The 21,005-nt window shown below is 40.6% G+C and overlaps 1 long non-coding RNA gene across 1 annotated transcript; it reads right to left on the bottom strand.

Annotated features, from left to right (window-relative positions):
* Positions 1 to 321: 321 nt before the first annotated feature.
* Positions 322 to 20,631, bottom strand: LOC149998152 (uncharacterized). Its single transcript, XR_016514038.1, has 5 exons — positions 20,497 to 20,631; positions 18,026 to 18,219; positions 7,019 to 7,090; positions 3,385 to 3,456; positions 322 to 388 (listed from the first exon to the last, which is right to left on the bottom strand). It is a non-coding gene; the product is annotated as an uncharacterized LOC149998152 (long non-coding RNA).
* Between the last annotated feature and the right edge of the window lie 374 nt (positions 20,632 to 21,005).

The raw sequence follows: 21,005 nt of genomic DNA, 5'->3' as shown, positions 1-21,005 counted from the left end.
ACAACTCCGCCCTCTGCCCACTACATGCCAGTAGCATATCTACAATCCTGGCAACTAAGAATGCCTTTGGATATTGCCAAGTGTCACCTGGGTGCAAAACCGCCTTGGCTGAGAATCACTGCTGTAGAATGCGTCATTCCGATCTGTGAGATAATTCTCACACTAGTCTGGGCTAGAGACAAAAACGACTTGCTACATAACTTTAGTAGCTTTCTACTAATACAATTTTAATCTCACTTCAAAAGAAATAACAAAGAGATTTACAATTAAGTTTTATAAAAATTCTAGACATAATGAAGTTATAGTTATAACTTACAGAACTTCCAGAAAAGGCATTTCTTCAAAACATTTCTTCCCAATAAAGTTTATATTATTGCCAGATAAATCTCTAGAAAAAAGTAAAGGAGAGATATTGCCTGAATTAGCTATTAGATACCTAAATAGTAGAAATAATTGGTAGAGGTTGGAATGATAATATTGAATACGTAGCTTTAGTCTAAACTCTGAACCTTAGGAATTGGGATTTGAACCTTCCAGAGCTCGTAAACCTGCCCTCCCCTCCCTGAACAATCTCACCCTCATGATCTTTATAAAGAAAATATACAACTATAGATCTTGATAAATTTTGAAGATAATCTTTTCTGAGAGAAGAATTGATTAGATGACATTTCGTGGCCTCATCAAACTTAAATTATAAGCTGAAAGCTTTTATCTTTATATTTAATTACAAATTTCTAGTATGAAAAAGAAATAGCCTCACACTTACACACCTTCCTGGCTTAGTTCTGTTTTTCTAGGCCAATTCAATACCAGAAGAAATAAAAGATCTCTTTTCACATAACTAAAAAGAAAGTTGCTACTTTTTAAAATTCAGAACTTTGAACTAATTCAGAACGATACTTCTATTGTTTTAGCAGAAATTCGTTTTTTATTTTACATGGCTTTAATAACCCATGAATTTAATTGCTTCAGTTGTACAGTGGTGGGAAAACAAAAAACCAAAATGGTACTGGATTTTTATTTGAAAACACCCATTCTTGTCTAGAGTTCCTCTTATTTCCATTGATTCCAGCTTAGTCCCTCACTATTCACCTAGATGAGTATAACTGTCTTCTCACTGGTGTTTCCATTTCTAGTCTCTCCCTTTCTAATCCATCCTGCACATTAACACTCTGGAAGTGGTTCTCCAGTACCGGCCAGCATCACTTGGGAACTTATTGAAGATGCAGATTCCCAGCCCTACTCTGGACCGACTGAATCAGTAACTGTGGGGGTGGAGCTTGAGTTTTAACGGGCTCTTCAAGTGATTCTGTTGCAGGCGAAAGTTTGCCCTACAGCACAGGTGTGATAACATGGTAGCCTGGCATGTTATCCTTGGCTTGGCCTTCAAAGCCCTAGAAGATCTGGCTCTAATATTCTGTTCTTCCTAGCTGTACTCCACAGGCACTCAAGGTATTTTTACTGTATTTTGCCTTTCCCCACGCTCCTTTTGCAAGATTATTCCATCCAAGATGTCTGTGTGATGATCCCTAAGGGCCCTTCAAGGTCGTCTTCAAACAGCATTGCTCTAGTAACATCTTTGCTGATCCAACTTGAAGTGTCTTTTCCCTCTGCTGTGTTCCAAAACCAATTCATATTTCTCATTGCCCATCTCCATTTCTTCTTTTTGATACAGTTATTCTTGCATCCTATTTCCTCTGAGCATAAACTCCTTGAAAGGATGGATGAGGTCTTGCTCACCTGCACTGTCTACCATGTTTAAAAGTGGCACATGAACATATGTAAACTCAAATATTTATAAAATAAACAAATAGCTGGGGAGTAGAGGGAGAAAAATAAGTGTTGTAAAGGAAATGTGGTTTTATTATTTTATGGCTCCCTCTATGTGCCTCTGCAGCACTGTCTTCTGTTTAGTACTAGTGCATTGTGGTATGAGCTTGCATGTTCATTTTCCCTGTGAGATCATGAGTTACCAGAGGGCAGAAGCCATGTCTTACCCATATTTGCGCCTACAATACTAGCGACAGTGCTTGGCATATTCTTTTTTAGCTTGTTTGTTGGTTGGCCTTTTTTAATGAATGGGAATACTTAGGCCGGCATGGAATAATTAGCTTACAAAGTATTTCACAGCAGAAAGGATGAATGACCTAATCGATTGAGCAGTTAGTTACCTCATTTGTCTTCCTCCTGTTTGTAAGGTTTGGAACCCAGATGGCGAGATACCCCAGAAGACCAATTCAAAAGTGCTTATGCCCTGAGACTTGAAAAGTTTCATAATTCAAAGGACTATTTTTAGTGCCTCATGAGGCTCTTTCTACCCACTTCCCTTAAGCCTTCTATATTTTCAAAAAGCATCTATTTGCTAAAAAGCATCATTAATTAGCTTCAAAAAATTAATGACATACACATCTCTGAATGCCATGGACAAACAATAAGAATTGAGTTCTTATAGCAAAGGACATCTCCTTTATCTCTAAGTAAATGGAATCACTAGGCAAGCGTTTCTTCCTTGGCCAGGAGGCTGGAGAGATCTTTATTTTGTAATTAGTGAAGTTAGAGGCATTTCTCATAAGCTTATTTGGTGTAGACATTTCTAAGTATACCACTTAACCATCATTTTAAACATTAAAATCCTGAACACCAAATCTGCTCTCCTGGTAACTTAACATGTTCATAACAATATTGTTTACATAGTTCATCTACTTAGTTAAACATTTGATATGTAAATGTTAATCTAATTTAGATTAAATTATTGAAAATTTCTGGGTTAATAGCATTCAAATTAATGTAAGTGTTCCATATTTTCTTGTCCTTTAGGAGACAATTTGAGGTTAACCTGAATGCTTCTCATTTTACTAAATTAACATTTTAAAACCTTTTCTGTAAAGGCAGACAGTAAATATTTTAGGCCTTGCAGGCCACAGACAGTCTGTCTCGCATATTCTTCTTCGCTTCTTTCTTTCCTTTTTTTTGTTTACAGCCCTTTAAAAGTGTAAAAAGTATTCTTAACTTATGGGCTGTATGGAAACATACCATAGGCTCTATTTGATCCATGGGCCCTAAATTAAATGTAAATACAGGCAGATGATATATGAATACTTATATAACAAGGTTCATATGGGTGTGTATAAGTACTCAGACATTATTACCACTTTTCCTCTATAACTGGAGACAATTTCCTACCTATATCTTGTTTATATGATTAAAAAATTGAAAATGCATTGAGGATAATAAATGCTCAAGATAGGCTGGAAGCCCTATCCACACTTACAGAATTGTAGCATTTTATTGCTGGGAGAAATTGTAAAGATTATCTAATCTGAACCCCTATGTATCTTATAGATAATATAACTAAAAAATTATAAATAAAAACAATTAACTTACAAAGACTTGAGGAACAAAAGACGTTGAAATGAGTCCTTATGAATTTCTTTTAACTTATTGTTACTCAAGATTCTGAAAAATAAAAAGGTTATTTCTGGATCAAAAGGCAAAATAACTACAATTATTTACGACACAGAAATATATATGGAGAAGCCTGGACAGAAAACGAAAGCAAACATAAGAGTTTATAGCCAATGATACGGAGTTAACGGAGGAAGCACAAGAGGACTTCAGGATAGCACAATTAATATCCTCAGAGAGCTGTAAGCAGCCAGCACATCCACTGAAAAGAATGAACTCAGCCTTATACAAATGGAGTGTTGTCATTCATAAAAACAATGCTCAGTATATGCGCAGCAGAAATGACAGTTGAATAAATTAGAAAACTGAGCGATCTGGCCAGAATTCTCCATAATGAAAGAGGAAGGGAACAGGAATGAGCCACAGACAAGCCTGACACCTGGTCTGCCCAAGGAATGTGAAGGCCTTTGCTTTATCTAGTCTCTCAGTAACGACGAGGGACATGCTTGGGGTTAGGGGTGGGGAGTGAGGGGAGTTTCACTCATTTCCTACATGTGAGGAGCAGAAAGGCACAGGGCCAGTGCCTCCAAGAACGGAGCGAGGGAGTGGTAGAGAGCCAGTACGGAAGCAGCTCTGCCAAACGTCAACGTGGGTGTCTCTTGCAGGAGACTCCGCGCTCCTTGCACATGACATTAGGTGGTGCCCCCTTCAGGAGCCTTGGGGATTGGAGGAGGTGCTGTGTTGCCTTGTGAAGCCATTTCCATCAAGTTCAGCGTTTGAAACATTCTGCTTTCGCTCAATGTCTGTTGGCCACATATTTTTATAACCGCATCTTGTAGCATCATTCTACCCCAAAGCTTAATTCTTTACTCATAGCATATGGCAAAATATTACGGCCCAGAAACTCAACAACTAAGATCAGGGACTGTTCTCAGTTATAAGGTAGTTCAGATGACACAGATATAGTTACCTTTAAAAACAAACAAACATGAAAATAAAAACACAAAGACTTTAATTCCAACAAACAAGTCTTGGAGTCCTAAAAAGGCATCAAAGACCCTGGCCTCAACTTGAAATTCACCACATTATAAGGAACAGCAGTGATGGCCAGAATGTGTATGCAGCGGGAATGGTCAGGGGTGATGCTCTGATTCATTGTTTTCTCACCTCCCTTTCTCACCTCACGCTTTCATATTTCCATAGAAATGGTCCAGAAAGAAAAAGCAAAAAAACTGCCATGTCCAACAATGTTTATAGTAAACCTTTTCATAAATGTAAAACATTGGAAAAAATTGTACCTCCCTAAATCACTTAAAACTGTATGCGTATTTTCAAATCACATATTTGTTGCAGATGTCATTCACATCACTACTTAGAAGTTATAACCAGTTATTAGATCTACCACTATAGCTCGTTTCTTAGTATGTTAAGAGAAGCAGATCTATTACTATATCAATAGCTTTAAAAAATATTTGAAAACTTTTTTTCAGTAATAGTTTTCCTTTATTTTCTTATATATTTTTTAAATTTATTTTTTATTGTTTTTCTATTTCATTTAAAAACATAGTCCCCAAGAACAGAGGCTTCTGCCAATCACCAAAGAGACTAAAGGAAAAAACAAAAAGTTGAAGAAATCCTGCTCTGGGGAGCCTATTGACCCTACGTTAGAGACCTCTCCCGCATAAGGTAGAAATCTCAAGCTGACTTAGAAATCTTCAACACTTCCCAGATTCATGCTATTGTCTATAAGATCCCAAACACATTTTTTTTTAAAGTAATGTCTAATTTTTACCTTAAAAAATGTGTAATGTATATTTCTCATGGCTCAAAATCCCAAAGGTATATAGTTACACAATCCAAAGTTTTTTCTCCTACACCATCTTTCAGACTACCCCGTTCTCTCTACTCCTTAAAGAAAACCAATCTTATTTATTTCTTGTGCTAAATGACTTCCGTTTTTCTTACAAGTTTGGGAAATAAAATTTCCAATTCAGACTCTATCATGAAAAATATAAACTATCTATAATTTCAAAGAAATTCATAAGTTAAAAAAAAAAACACCTGCCTGGTTCTAGCATTTTTCGTTACCAATAAGATATCTTAGAGGGTGATCATAAACCCTATTTTTAGATTACTATGGCTAGTAGGTCTCTTATTATTAACTCAGAGGTCGTTTATGACATCTATTCGAGTTGAACTAATAATATGACACACAAATTTGTCATAAAAAATGCCAGTTAATTACTTTGAATGTAAATATTTTTCCCAAACTACTTGTATACCTAAACTGACTTTTATACAAATTGATTTTAAAAAGATAAAAGAAAAATAGGCAAAAAAGGACAGGGCAAAATCAGAGAAGAAATATAAATGTTCAATATTTAAAGATTTCTTAAAATTGTTGTTCTCTTACAATTGTCCCCATTCCCCCCCCCCCACTGCTCTCCCCTGCCCTGCCCACCCCCAGCCCTCTCCCACAGCCAACCCCCTCCATGTTGTCCATGTCCATGGGTCATTTACACTAGTTTCTTCACTAGACCCTTCCCCTTCTTTCCCCCCTTTTCCCCCTCTCGCCTCTCCTCTGGTCACTGTCAGCCTGTTCCTTGTTTCCATGTCTCTGGTTCTACTTTGCTCATTGGTTTGTTTTCTCATTAGGTTCCTGTATGAAGTGAGATAATATGGTATTCTTCTTTCACCACCTGGCTTATTTCACTACGCATGATACTCTTCAGTTAAATTTACAAGTAATCAGAAAAATTCAAATTCAGATGGGACCCCTTTTATTCACTCATTGCATCAGCCAAAAAATGGAGACTATCAGTGCTGGAAATGAATGCTGTCGTGGCCTACTACTGACTGGAGCATAAGTTGGCACAACTTCTTTGAGGGCAGTTAAAATGTTATATCAGTATAGTCTTCACCCCAACAATTTCATTTCTAAATATCTATTCTGCAGAAAGCCTGTCCATGTTCACAAAGATGCATGTACAAGAATGTTCATTGCAGCAATACGTGCAACAGGAAAACTAGACGTAATCTAAACATCCATCAATAGGGGTATTTTTAACTGTAACACACCCATCCTGTAGAATATTATGCAGGAGTTTAAATGAATTGGTTAACCAGGAAGGAAACAAATCTAAGACATAGCAAGAGGTGGAAGGACCAAGTTGTTACCGTTTATGTAAAAAGAAAAAAAAAAATGAAAATCATACAACATGCCTATTGTGCTATCAGTATGTAGGCAAAGGCACGGGGAAAGGTCTGCAAGGGCACACAGTAAACAGCTCAGAACAGCCTCACCTTAAGGGTGGGGGACGAGGGCGGCAGCGAAGGTTTCACTATACCTGTATTTCATTTTTATATACTGAGAATATAAACATGTATTACTTGTTACAGTGAAGAATAAGGTTAAATTGATTCATTTTAAAGAGGGCCTGCCAATTTAATTTTTAAAATAAACACAGACTTGGAATCAATAGAGGTTGATTTATGATATGGAGGTGAATACCTTTTCTCAGAGCTACTGACCTCAAAATTGGGGACTAAGAAGGATCTTACAGTGCAGTCAGGTTTGTTTGTTTGTATTCATTTTTGGAGAGAATATACTCACAGTTTCTCAGTTGTATGGAAGAACCTCCATGAATACTTATCAAGGTGAGAAATAGAGTTGCCTTTTAAATTGCTGCAAAGAAACACAGTTAATATCTTTAAATAGGCAGGAAAAGAACAAACAGTAATTAAAACAGTCATGGCAAGCTTGTGGGGATTAATCAAATGCAGAAAATACCAGCTTTCTAATTTCCACAGCTATCAGCTCTCCCAGTCTGCACAAATTAATAAAGACATAATGTGGGGCCCCTGGCACAAACCATGAGGCATCTCCTCAGAACCTCAATTTATTATCTAGGCTAGGTAATGCCAGTTAATTACTTTGAATGCATTTTCTCCCAAACCACCTGTGTCTAAAATGACTCCTTGTACAAACCAATGCAAAAATAATAATTCAACAGAAAAACTTATCATTATCAGCCAATTAACATAAAGAAACCTTGTGTCAGCCAGGCCACAGCAAAACTTTGGGTCAGTGCCCTCTGTGGGAATCTTTCCAGGTGTTAGAAAGATAAGGGCAATTACAAATGAGAAGGACTGATATGGAAAGATCTCACAGACATATTTGACAAGGAAAAGCACAAATCACTGAGCAAGGAGTAAAGTATTACCTCTTTAGGGGGGAAATTGCAAAAGAAAAAGAAAAGAAGAAAGAGAGAGATTGCAAGAACAGACACATGCCAAAGTGGTAACAGGAGTGGCGGAAAGTGCTGTGTGGGATTTTCACATTTGTCCTGTGTGCTTCTGTGACTTTAACACCAACACCAACAACACAGGGAGGCTGTACCCATGAATTACAAGTGTTTAATAGAAGCTGTGAAATTCCCAAGGTTCAGTCTCAACCACTAACTCTGGGTGACTTTGAATCTTCACCTTTAGCTTTGTCCTTGTCCCTCAGTGACAACTTACCTATCCAGTTTATATGCACGTTTCCCAGGAAGGTGAGAAAAGTCAAACGGGTCCCTGTCTGTCCCTCTGCACAGTGGACACTTCCACCCAACTAGAATCCTTCTGGTTGCTTTCGGCTCCCCAATAAAAACTGCCCAGTCTGAACTTGTCTCCTTCATTCTGGCTCTCCTCTCCAACTGCTCTTTGTCCACCTCGTACACCACTGTGGTTCTCCTCATCACCCAGGACAGAAACTTTACAGGGTCGTATTTGATTTTTATCTTTCCTGTACATCCCATTCCCCAACTCCAGCCAGTTACTACAGCCTGTCGGTTTTTCTTTACACTGTTCCCAGGATGTTCTTTCTCCTCCTATCACAACCACTCTTCTCGCTTTACTGCTAGATTTTGCTCAAGTATTCTACTGGTCTCCCTAAATCAAACTTTCCTCTTGAGATCACTCTACATATGGAATTTAAAATAACCCTCTTATTTTTACCACCTGTCTCTCTCACTTGAAAACATTCAGGGGCTCTCCCAGTCTCAGTGCAATTTCCAAACTCCTAGAGCCAAAGTTTTTCATAAGCATATTTTTCACCGCTTCCTAAACCAATTCTTGACAGCAAGACTAGCCTGATAAGTCCTGATCGTTCCTGCAGCCATGCTGCTGCCAAGACTGTACTCATTATTTTTCCTCTATGTAACAAACCACAGGCACCTTTAAGTCCCAGTTAAAGTTATAGCTTAGCCATGCAGTCTTCCGACTTCCATAGGCCAGTGACTACAGATTCTGCTGAATTATACCACCTCTGGCCTGTATCTTTTTTAGTACTTAACTATATATCATCTCCCTTTTTAGTCATATTCCCTTTCTTCCCACCTGTCATTGTCATGTTTCATAGACAATGTCATACTTCTGTGGCTCCCATAGTACTTAGCCCTGGCTGGACACAGAATGGGTGATATATTTAGAAGCCAGGTGGCAAATGTGAGTTCTGGGTATAACTGCATATATGATAGGCACTGACATAAGTGAACTCATCTAAATCTCACAACAATCCTAAGAGATGATAACTATCATAATCTTGACTCTACGGATGATGAAGTTGAATCCAAACACTAATATATGGCATAACTGCATTCAAACTCGGGCACTCTGGCTCTAGAATCTCTTCTCTTATCCAATTTGTTGTATCACCACCAATGAGATTCGGAGAGGGCCACGAAGCTGTAAAGAGGATGGCGTAAAAGTGGGCGGAGAGTAGAGGGTTAAGATATGAAGTGATGGGGCTAAAGAAAAATCACTAAGGAAAAATACGTAGGAGGAAACAATAGTAAGAAGGGGAATGAAGATAAGGACTAGATGACAAACAAAATATAAAAGCAGGAAGTAGTCAGTGTGGGTTTGAGAAGATGAGGACGGCCCAGGGAGACCAGGAGGAGAAGGCTGGCAGGTCAGGCAGGTTGCGGAGAACAAAGGATGAAAGGCAATTCTTACAAGGTGGTGAAGGTGTCATTGTACGTGTCGGGGTCTGGCACAGGCACTCTGTGGAGCTTCTGCGTTGGGCCGAGGCCAGAACAAGACAGCGTCTCATTTTGGCAGGAACAGAGCTCACATATATTGATGATGGTATTCTGTTCAGGCATTGGAAGCCCTGCCTCAGATGACACTGCTTGATGGGCCCTTATAAACTGCTTGTCCCAAGAGGGATCTGTTATCTCAGACCAGGTTGGCTGCTGGGGCTGAACAGTCTCTGGATGTGGAAGCATCGCCTCAGGGTGTTTCGGAGGAGCTGTGGCCTGCTGCAGGGGTGTCGGATGTTCAGCCTCCACAGTAGCTTCTGGCTTGATGGTGAGCTTCGGGTCCGGTGGTCGACCGTTGAGCCAGATTGGCTGCTGTGGCTGAACAGTCTCTGGATGTGAAAGTGTTGCCTCAGGGTGTTTCGGAGGAGCTGTGGCCTGCTGCAGGGGTGTCGGATGTTCAGCCTCCACGGTAGCTCCTAGCTTTATGGTGAGGTCCAGGTTCAAATGTAGGCCTGTTACCTCAGGCAAGATTGGCTTCTGGGGCTGAACAGTCTCTGGAATTGGAAGTATAGCCTCAGGGTGTTTCGGAGGAGCTGTGGCCTGCTGCAGGGGTGTCGGACGTTCAGCCTCCAGAGTAGCTTCTGGCTTGATGGTGAGCTTCGGGTCCGGTGGTCGACCGTTGAGCCAGATTGGCTTCTGGGGCTGAACAGTCTCTGGATGTGGAAGTATAGCCTCAGGGTGTTTTGGAGGAGCTGTGGTCTGCTGCAGAGGTGTCGGATGTTCAGCCTCCACAGTAACTTCTGGGTTTATGGTGAGCTTCGGGTCCAAAGATCGACCTATTATCTTGGGCCAGAATGGCTTCTGGGGCTGAACAGTCTCTGGATGTGGAAGTATAGCCTCAGGGTGTTTCAGAGGAGCTGTGGTCAGCTGCAGGGGTGTCAGATGTTCAGCCTCCACAGTAGCTTCTGGCTTTATCGTGAGTTCCAGGTCCGAATGTTGGCCTGTTACCTCAGGCCAGATTGGCTGCTGGGGCTGAACAGTCTCTGGATGTGAAAGTATAGCCTCAGGGTGTTTCAGAGGAGCTGTGGCCTGCTGCAGGGGTGTCGGATGTTCAGCCTCCACAGTAGCTTCTGGCTTGATGATGAGCTTCAGGTCCAGTGGTCGACCGTTGAGCCAGAATGGCTTCTGGGGCTGAACAGTCTCTGGATGTGAAAGTGTCGCCTCAGGGTGTTTCGGAGAAGCTGTGGCCTGCTGCAGGGGTGTCAGATATTCAGCCTCCAGAGTAGCTTCTGGCTTGATGGTGAGCTTCAGGTCTGGTGGTCGACCGTTGAGCCAGAATGGCTTCTGGGGCTGAACAGTCTCTGGATGTGGAAGTGTCTCCTCAGGGTGTTTCGGAGGAGCTGTGGCCAGCGGTGGGGATGTCAGACGTTCAGCCTCCACAGTAGCCTCTGGCTTTACGGTGAGCTCCGGGTCCGAAGGTCGACCTGTCACCTTAATATGTTTATTATACTTGGGAGGCTGAGCTGGAAACTTCTGCAGGCCTGTGGAAGGGTCTGCATTGTTCCACGGGTAAAGAGGCCGTTGGAGCAGAGCTGAGCTGTCTTGCTCCTTCATAGCTTCAGGAGGTTCTCTCATCTCAGGGGCTTTTGGTTCCTGAGTTAGGATCTCCTGAAGTGTTGAAAATGTTTTTCTGTCTAGGAAGTTGTCCGTTGTCAACTTCGCATCATACATTGGCGATGCTTCGGCCAGCAGCCACAACAGCTGCAATTGTACAACAATCAGTGGGGCCCAGAGGTGCAGCCCGGACATGCCAGCAGAGGTCCGGGTGACACAATGAGCAACCCAGGAAAGCTGGGGCACAAGGAGTGACCCGGAGGGGATGGGGCACAGTGAGTGACCTGGGGGCCCAGGGCACAGTGAGCGATCTGGTGTCGGGAGCGGGGGTGTCTGGGGCAGCGCAATGAGACCCAGACAAATGAGGTACAGGCGCACGCACTGAGCAGGAGCCTACAATTGGCAGCCATGTCACAATTGGCAGCGTGTCACAGTTGGCAGCTGTGTCACAGTTGGCAGCCATATCATGCACGTGCCCCTTAGCAAGAAAGCACCCCTCCCCCACCTCAGGTTCCAACCTTTAGGCAGTTATATTAGTCTGGGGTGAGAGTACTACAGAAGAGCCAGCCTTTTTCTCCAGAATCACTGGGGACCAAGGGGTCCTTTTTTCTGCAGAGAGGACAGCTCCCTCCTGACGGGCCTCCCCTTCCCCCTCACAGTGAGGCAGAACTGGGCTGCACACCTGGCGGCCACGGACGCCAGCAGCCAGGGGCGGTGGATGCGGGCGGTAAAGAGGGTGGGAAGTTGCGGGGGCAGAGGTGCCTGCTGCAGAGCTTCCCAAGGAAGCCACAGGGCCTGGCATTCCAGGAAATTCCCAAGTGCTGGTCAAGCTCCTGCAACCTGAACTCCCCCTTAAAGCTGAAATCTGAGTGACATTCTTCTGCCCTTTGGCTACACTGCTTTTTAAAAAGTAGCTGACCTACAGAATGAACATCAGTGTGGGTGGCTGGGAAGGGGACACACTTTACAGTTCTAAAATGTTGTCATTTCCTGGAAATTCTCAGAACCCACGTCTGATTCTTCACTTGCCACTCTGTTAGGTGGGGGCTACCACTGAGTCAGGGACGACTCCAAAATTTCTGCAGATGGGCTTTGATAGTGAGCAATTGAGGCCAGCCCTGTGCGCACATGTGGAGAAGACACTCCGGCGTGAAAGCTGGCACATTAAACCATTTTCTTCAGACACTATAACTAGCACCCAATTTGCTTCCTTCACAGCCCCTTTTATATTCTATTTTATAAATTACTGTCTGGCACAACGTCTGGCCCATAAACTCCAAGAGAGAAGAGCTGCATCTTATTCCCAGTGTCTAGCACATAGTACTGGTTTCTAAAGGAAACTGATTCCAGGATTGGCCTCATGCAGCGATGACTCTCTTGCTAGAATTAGGTTTCTGAAAATTTAGCATCAGTATGGAATCCCCTCCTCACATAATTCGAAGGAAGACAGGCTTCTTCAAGCCCAGGACGACACCAGAGCTTTTGTTTCTGTAGCCATCAGAGGTTCCAAATTCAAAATTCCACATAAGTATTCTCAGCAGGCTCACACAAGTGAAATGAAAGAACTATTCTATTTCAACTATGAGTTAATTTTTCTTTAATTAGCAAATGTTTGATTTCAAGGTACTGTCAGTACTTTACTAAATACCTATTCTAAATAGGTTTTCCAGACCAGCCTTCTCAGGGTACTGGAAAAATAGGTCATAAAACCTATAGGCTGAAATAACTTTGAATTTTATCAAGAAAAATAAATAAAAGCCTTATTCAGCCAAGTACCTCTACCTTATGCAAAGCAAGATGATTTTGATTTTGTACTAACAAGTTGGCAGCCATACAACAATGTCATCGGAGTACTTTACATACCCATTTAAAGTTTTCTCCAAAAAAGGAAAACACTTAATCTCCAGTGAATAAGACTTTTTAAATCTATAATTTTAGAAAATTAAGCTAGTGACGTCAGTCAATGTCTTTGCACCATCAACAGCTATATTAGCTACAAAGTACTCAATAGATGGCTAGAGGAATGAGTTATTTCTTATACTAGGAATTTAGTATGTTAGTACTTAAACCATCATTCTAGTCTATAGAATGAATATAAAGTACCAGTAAAGGATATTAGTCTTTTAGCCTTGACACTACAGCAGGATTCCAATCCACCAACCACATTTGTTAATGTGCTTTTGGAGTATCTTAAACCAGCCCTAGAATGTTTTTACTTACAAAGCATACACACATACACACATTTACCTGACAGCTTTCTTCCAGCCTTTATTGTCTGGAAGTACACGTCACAAAAAAACAAAAACAAAAAACTAATGAAACTGGTGTTTAGCCTAGACAACTCGCTGTCATGCACTGTTACTCAACTTGGCAAGTGGACATATTCTAAAAGTTGAGAACACCAAGTGTGTTATCCCTTTATCTTAATCTTGAGGAATACTGTGTCTCACAAAGGTAGACATCCAACAACTTAACACCACATCCAATGAACAAAAATGCCTGGCAAGCAACATGAAATAGCAACTCAAAGCATACTAAGTCTGCTACTCAAAACATTCACTGGTCGAATTGCCTATAAAATCTAATTAGATAAAGTTTTAGTTTCCCAAATACAAAATATTTAGAATTATGGCACTCACAGAAGAATGATCAAAACTTCATCTGTTACAAGTTATCACCTACTAACAATCATTTATCCAACCAGTCTTTGATGAGCACCTGCTACTGCTACATGCAAAACATTTTGCTAAAAATGTAGGGGACATAGATTAACATAAGGAAGTAGAATCCTTAATTTCATATAAAGACAGGACAAGGTATATACAAGGTAGACTGAATGTCGTTAAGAAAAATAAAATGTCATGTGTGCCTTTTAAAGTAAACGCAACCACAAATTGTAATCTCAGTATATACACAGCTAACAGTCCTAAGTATTGTTTGCTAGGCCTTCAAAGGGAAGTGAATGTCAGCTTCACACTCATGATCTCATCTAACCCTAATTACTTGCCAAAAGAAATAATACTATTGCATTGGGTGGTCAGGTTTCAACATATGAGTTTGAGGGAGAGGGACACAAACATTGGACTGCAACATTTCAATTTTGGACTTCTATACACCAAAACTGTGAGAGGATAAATTTCTGTTGTTTAAGCCAAGTTTATGGTACTTTGTTATAGCAGTTTGAGGAAACTAATAGACTCCAACTACCCCTCAGGAATGGTTTTGAACTCCAGTGATTAGTGTGTATGAGAAATCTTCTCTCATCTCTTGATTAATAAAAAGTTAGCTCACATGTCCGGCCAAGATGGAGGCATAGGTAGACACACTTCACCTCCTTGCACAATCATAAGAAGGATCACAACTAACCTCAAAACAAAGAACAACCAGAACTGCCAGAAAATCAAACTGTATGGAAGTCTAACAACTAAGAATTTAAAGAGTAAATATTCATCCAGCTGGGTAGGAGTGGCAGAAATGGGGAGGTGGCGTGAAGAGGACACGGTGTGGCAGTGGCAAGGCAGCAGCAAGGCAGTGGTGGCGGCTGGTGGAACGAGTGGTCCCACACTCACACCTGGGGAGTGATCCCAGCCCCAGGCCAGACCCTGAAGCGCAGGTTCCCAGCGCTGGGAAAATAAAGCCTCATAGCTTCTAGCTGTGGGGGTGCACGGGAGAAGAAACCACCCATGTCTGTCTGTTCAGAGGGCCGCCACAGTCCTAGAAAGCACTCAAACCCATCTGCTCAGGGAACCACCACCAGGGCAACAGCTAGAGGGGCACCAGTCATATTTGGAAAGTGAGGGAAGTGACTGGAAACAGGGCGAGTGCTGAGCAAGTAGCATTGTTCCATCTCAGACCCCTCCCCAACATACAACACCACAAAGCAGTGGAACAGGTTGCCCCGCCCTGGTCAATACCTAACACTCTGCCCCTTACAACGTAACAGGTGCTCCAAGACAGGGAATTAAAGCAGCTCTACCTAATACACAGAAAAAAACACAGGGAGGCTGCCAAGTTGAGTAAACAGAGAAATATGGCCCAAATGAAAAAACAGAACAAAACTCCATGAAAAGAACAAAGCGAAACAAAGATAGCCAACCTATCAGATGCAGAATTCAAAACACTGGTGATAAGGATGCTCAGAGAATTCATTGAGCATGGCAAATAAATAAGGAAAGAAATGAAAGCTACACTAAGTGAAATAAAGAAAAGCCTACAGGGACCAACAGTGAAGGGAAGGAAGTCAGGATTCACATCAATGATTTGGAACATAAGGAAGAAATAAACAGCCAATAGAGAGTCCCAAACAAGTTGGACCCAAAGGGGACAACACCAAGACACATCACAATTAAAATGCCAAAGGTGAAAGATCAAGAGGGAATCTTAAAAGCAACAAAAGAGAAGATGAGAGTTCCCTACAAAGTAGTTCCCATAAGACTATCAGCTACCTTCTCAAAAGAAACTTTGCAGTCAAGAAGGGACTGGCAAGAGGTATTCAAAGTGATGAAAAGCAAGGGCTTACAACCAAGATTCCTCTATCCAGCAAAGCTATCATTTAGAATGGAAGGGCAGATAAAGTGCTCCCCAGAGAAGGTAAAGTTAAAGGAGTTCATCATCACCAAGCCCTTATTATATAAAATGTTAAAGGGGCTTATTTAAGAAAAAGATCAAAACTATGAACAGTAAAATGACAACAAACTCACAACTATCAACAACTGAATCTAAAAAGAGAAAAACAAAAACAAACTAAGCAAGCAACTAGAACATGAATAGAATCATAGATATGTGGTTCATATGGAGGGTTATCAGCAGGGAGGGGGAAGAGGGAGAATGGGGGAAAAGGTGCAGGGATTAAGAAGCATAATTGGTAGATACAAAATAGACAGTGAGATGTTAAGAATATTAAAAGAAATGGATAGGCCGAAGAACATAATTGCCTGACCTATGGACATGCACTAACGGGGGTGATTGCTTGAGGGAAGGGGTGTACCAGGTGGAGGGGGGCAAAGGGAAAAAATTGGGACAACTCTAATAGCATAATTAAAATTGCTTTGAAATAATAATAAACGATTGAGGAACTTAAAAGAAAGTTAACTGAAAATGGTATATACTTTGGAACTTTTCTTAATCTTTAGCAGATGAAAGAATTACTTACTACCTTTACAAATGAAGATTTCTCAGCCAGAGCCCACAATTAACTCACAGTTTGGAGCTGGCAGAACAGAATCTGCATATTTTGAACCATGTCCCCAGGGAGTTGTGCTATCCATAGGTGATCCACAAACCACCAGAGAGGAGGAATTTGAAGAGCCCCAGATGAGGTCAGTTAATTTTAAAACATAAATAAAATTTATTACATATCATATACCACAAATGCAAAAATGATGCAATTAATCAAATCAATTATTTTCTAGGGATCTGTTTGGCAGGATAGCCAATCAAAGCAGGGAGTGGGAGAGAGACATGTCTCACCCATTAACTCAGCAGTTCTGAGTCTGGTCTAGTAAGATTGCCAGGTGTTCCAGAAATCACAAGGAAAAAAAACATGAGAGCACAGGAGGGGAGCCCTTGAAATTCTTTCTGTATCATTTCCACTATCTGGAAAAGGCTTTTAAACTGTATATTAATCCCAAGGTCTGAAAATGGGAGGAGGGGAAACCTAGAAACTGGCTACGAGCAGAAAACCCCTAAAACCCCAATGGGCAGTACACTCAGACTAGCTGGGTGCCCACTTGCAGCTTTGTGCTCAAGTGTATTTCATAAATAAACTTGCTATTTCCACTACACACGTTGTCTCTCACCTGAATTCTTCAGAGTGAGACCCCCCCCCCAAACTATATTCCCTATACTGTACTTTATAACATCATGACTATTTTTATAACTGCCAATTTGCACTTTTTTAAAATATTTTTATTTATTAATTGATTGATTGATTTTTAGGGAGAGAGGAAGAGAGGAAGAAAGAGAGAGTAACATCAAAGTGTGGTTGCCTCTCGTACACCCCCAACTGTGCACCTGGCCTGCAACCAAGGCATATGCCCTGACTGCGAATTGATTTGACAACCCTTTGGTTCACAGGCTGGCACTCAATCCACTGAGCCACACCAGTCAGGGTTAATTTGCACTTATTAATCAAAACTTACATAACTGCTTTAAACTATTAGTAAGACATATTATGCGAATGTTATGTTTCATATATTTTAAGACTAAAATTTCCAATTTTATTTGCCCAGCATTTCAGAATCAATGTGTTTAGGAAAATATAAACAATTACTCTAAAACTTTGGTATGTTAACTCATTTTGCACATTTATCTAATTGGTGATATACCAGTGTTACCAGGTTGATGCTCGTGAAAGTTATCATTGATTAATAAGATCTGTATCACTTAAAAATTGTTTCATAGTATTGAAATTTTTAAAGAACAAAGTGTGTAATATTTTGGACTGAAAAGATTTAACTCAGATAGCACTCATTTAAAATAAAGTATTTCAGCAGTCCAAGAATAAAATGGTAAAAAATATAGAAGAATCTAACTCAGGTAACAAAACTGTAAACCAAACAACAGGGCTTGTTTCAAGATAATTTCAGGAACAGCATCTTAAGGAAAATCCCAGATAAAACATAATTTTAGCAGTAACAAAGTTTTGGCTCAACATGATTATGCAACATTTAGTTTTGATAGAAACATGTTTTATTATGGACAGTGAAACAGACACAAGAGAAAACAGAGGTATCAACCATATATTTTAAGTCCTTTTCTAGAATGACCGATGTTTATTAGAGAGTTGTAGCCCCACTGACAATAAATATCAATGTTATCACGGAACAGTAGAACAATTATTGTCCAAATACTGAGCTTCTGTAAACAAAACCCACTGTGGGTTCAAGAAAACACTGTATACACATACCAAATCAATAACTCCGTATACACCAGAAACAAAAACCAGCTCAAGTCTAGAAATGAACTGGCTGGAACACACTTACTGTGCTACTGCTTTAAGAATCCCATGGAGCACCCCGTAACTCATTAACTGCACATTTTCCTTTGGGGGCAAACATGGTTCTCTCTCTGTCACATATGCACAAGGAAATCTCAAAACCCAGAGGCCATCTGGCGGGAGAGTGATTTCTTGCTTTCCTGGGTAGAATACTGGACATGGTGGTGGGCCTGGTTATACCTGAAAAACAGAAAAATAGAATTATTTTTTTCATTTTTCAATAAGAAACACCTGAAAGGTAAACGCCTAAACAAACAATAGGTTAGTAGGTAATGGGCACACTCCTAATTTTAGTCATATCTAATACGTCATTATTTAGGCTCAAATATTACCCTGCTTTTCTACAAATTTTAACTTCAAGTTCTGTCTCAGCCAATTGATGTGAATTGATGGCATGAACTGATTAACACATAATTTATTTTTCAAGAAAAAGAATATTAGGTATAAAAAGTACTTAAAATTAAGGCCTGCTCAATTAAATAATTACTTTGCTATTATCCTGTACTTTTTAAAAACAATCAAAACAAGCATCAGGCCCTGGCCAGGTAGCTCAGCTAGGGTGTTGTCCCAATACGCCAAGGTTGCGGGTTTGATCTCCGGTCAGGACACACAAGAAGCAAATAATCAATTAATACACAAATAAGTGGAACAACAAATCAACATTCCTCCTCCTCTAAAATCAATAAATAAAATTAAGGAAAAAAAGTAACCCAAACACTGGCAACAGCATTTTTGTCTCTGAAGACAGAACGGGCCAATTTCCTACTTGAGGCATTAGTATTATCTGCAAAGGAGCATCAGGAACCACAACAAAAAGCCCCGTAAGTTGAGCATAATGTGGTTTTAGCCCTCTGCCCTGAGACAATGACAGCATATATAAGGGCATATCACTATTCAGGGCTTTTACAGCTGATTCCTTTGGTCCACTTCCTAGTACTTTCACTACTTTGTCAGGCCCTGAGCATATAAACCTCTGACCTCGAGAGTCTTCATATTCAAAGCCAACAGATGCTCGAGCTGTGTCATCTCCTCATCCTCCTCTTCCCATTATAACTGCACTTCTCTTTCCAGGAATAGCTTTATTTGGAGCCTAAGGCAGAGTTGCCTCAAACGCCCAGGCTCGGATGGAAACTACTCTGTCCAGCAGAGGTCTCACAACCACAGGGAAACAAATCTATCCAGAACACTGTATTTTGTCTGGGGGATAAGGGAGGCGGCTGTTCCCTCTAGTGGAGAATAGCACAAGACCTCTGTCTTTCATGCTTTTCATTGAGAAGGGTATGCATGGGAGATACAAGGTCAAAATTTATGAATCATCAATAGCTTTTAGGCACTTGGATTACAGTTGACAATAGCAGATTACAAGTACCAGTACACAGGGCACAGTGACCAGTCTGTGTCAGAGTCTATTAAACATCTTGATGCCACACTGGCATTAGTGCAAGGTTTCATACATTCCTTGCTAGAGATTGTTTACACTTAACTAAGAGATAAGAAAAGCAGGGCAAGTTCTAAAGCATAATAAGCATTCTTTAAATCCTGAGTGGCTTTCAGTTATGTCTCCTGCGCAGTCTTTTGTTGAGACTTAAAGACAAGCCAGGGTGGGGGTGGGGGGCAAGTCAGGCTCATGGCCGGCCGGGGCTACAATTCCCTAAACCACAAGGAGCAGTTCCCCACAGGAGCAGGCCAAGAATTTGTGTCTAAGTCTCCTTCATCTTCGGCTCTGGTCCTGATGACAATGTCCCAAAGCATAAAATAGTTTGCTCCTGGAATGAAGCCCTGTTGGTCTAAATCTGTGTGAAAGTTGAAAGACTTAGCAAGGCCTAGTTTAACCAAAGACCAGATTGAGAATTTGGGTAGCAGATCTTTAGGCAGTTTGAATGCAGCATGTCTGGGCGATACTCAACTGTGGATGCCTGTCGATCAACCAAGTTTGGTCTCTTCTCAGATTTTACTTCTCTTTGACCATGAACTTCTGGATTATTTCCTCCTGCTTATGGATAAACTAAATAGGTATCTAAACTATCTGTGGATTGGCCTAAACTCAAAGCTAAACTCAGGCTTGTGCTCTCTCCTTGGGTCCGAGGTTCTTTTTCTTTAAGTTTGTCAGTTCCTGCATCTGGAGTGGCAGAAGATTCATTTTTGGCAGGTGCAGGATCTGGAGTACTTAGTTCAAATATTGGGACATTGATACAATCCAATTTTCCATAACCTTTTTCTTCCAGAAGCTATAAAGGAAGAAGTGGGCTGGGGGTGGGGGGTGGGGACATAAGTTTAGATCAACAATTAATGAGTAAGCAAATAAGTACATGTCAAGAACTTTCCCTTGTTTACATATCACACAGCAGTCACATTTATTTTTCTAGATATTTTACTCCTGAAAATATGATTTTACTCAATTGATAGTTAACAGAAAAAAAAAGGAAAAAAAAGAAACAAGAAAATAATCCAGCCTACCTGATAAAAGTTAGCTGCCTTGATATCAGAGGGATCATCTCGAGGTGCTTGTTTCCTTCCACAGTTACAGGCACCAATGGATCGAGCGCGGCTATTGTGATATAGCACAGGAGGATTCCTTTCAGCCTCTGGTTTTCTCCTGGAAAATGTAAGTCACTAATAATTTCACACACACAATGCAGAGTCAAATTTATTTTGCATTCTTTAGCTTCTAACCCCCAAATTTCTCCAAACAATATTTTGGAAATAAGAAGGAAAAAACCAAACAAACAAAAACCCAAACACCGAGCCTTGACTAAATACACATAAGAAAAGCAAGTGACAATATATTAGGCTTCCTAAATAAATTTTATCATTATGGTGACTTTACACTTCATTATATTCATTTTAGTCCAACAAAAACTACAATATAAAAATTTTAATATGAAATTTCTGGAACTGGATTATTTAACAGTTCTCATTTACTAATCCCTTAGGGTTCACTCTTTAAATGCTCTTGTAATGCTCTC

The sequence above is a fragment of the Furipterus horrens genome, unplaced genomic scaffold (genome assembly GCF_987537825.1).
Source record: "Furipterus horrens unplaced genomic scaffold, mFurHor1.1.pri manual_scaffold_11, whole genome shotgun sequence".
Classification (NCBI taxonomy): domain Eukaryota; kingdom Metazoa; phylum Chordata; class Mammalia; order Chiroptera; family Furipteridae; genus Furipterus; species Furipterus horrens.
Note: the sequence above shows the minus strand (reverse complement) of the source record. Positions and strands in the feature narration are given on the sequence as shown.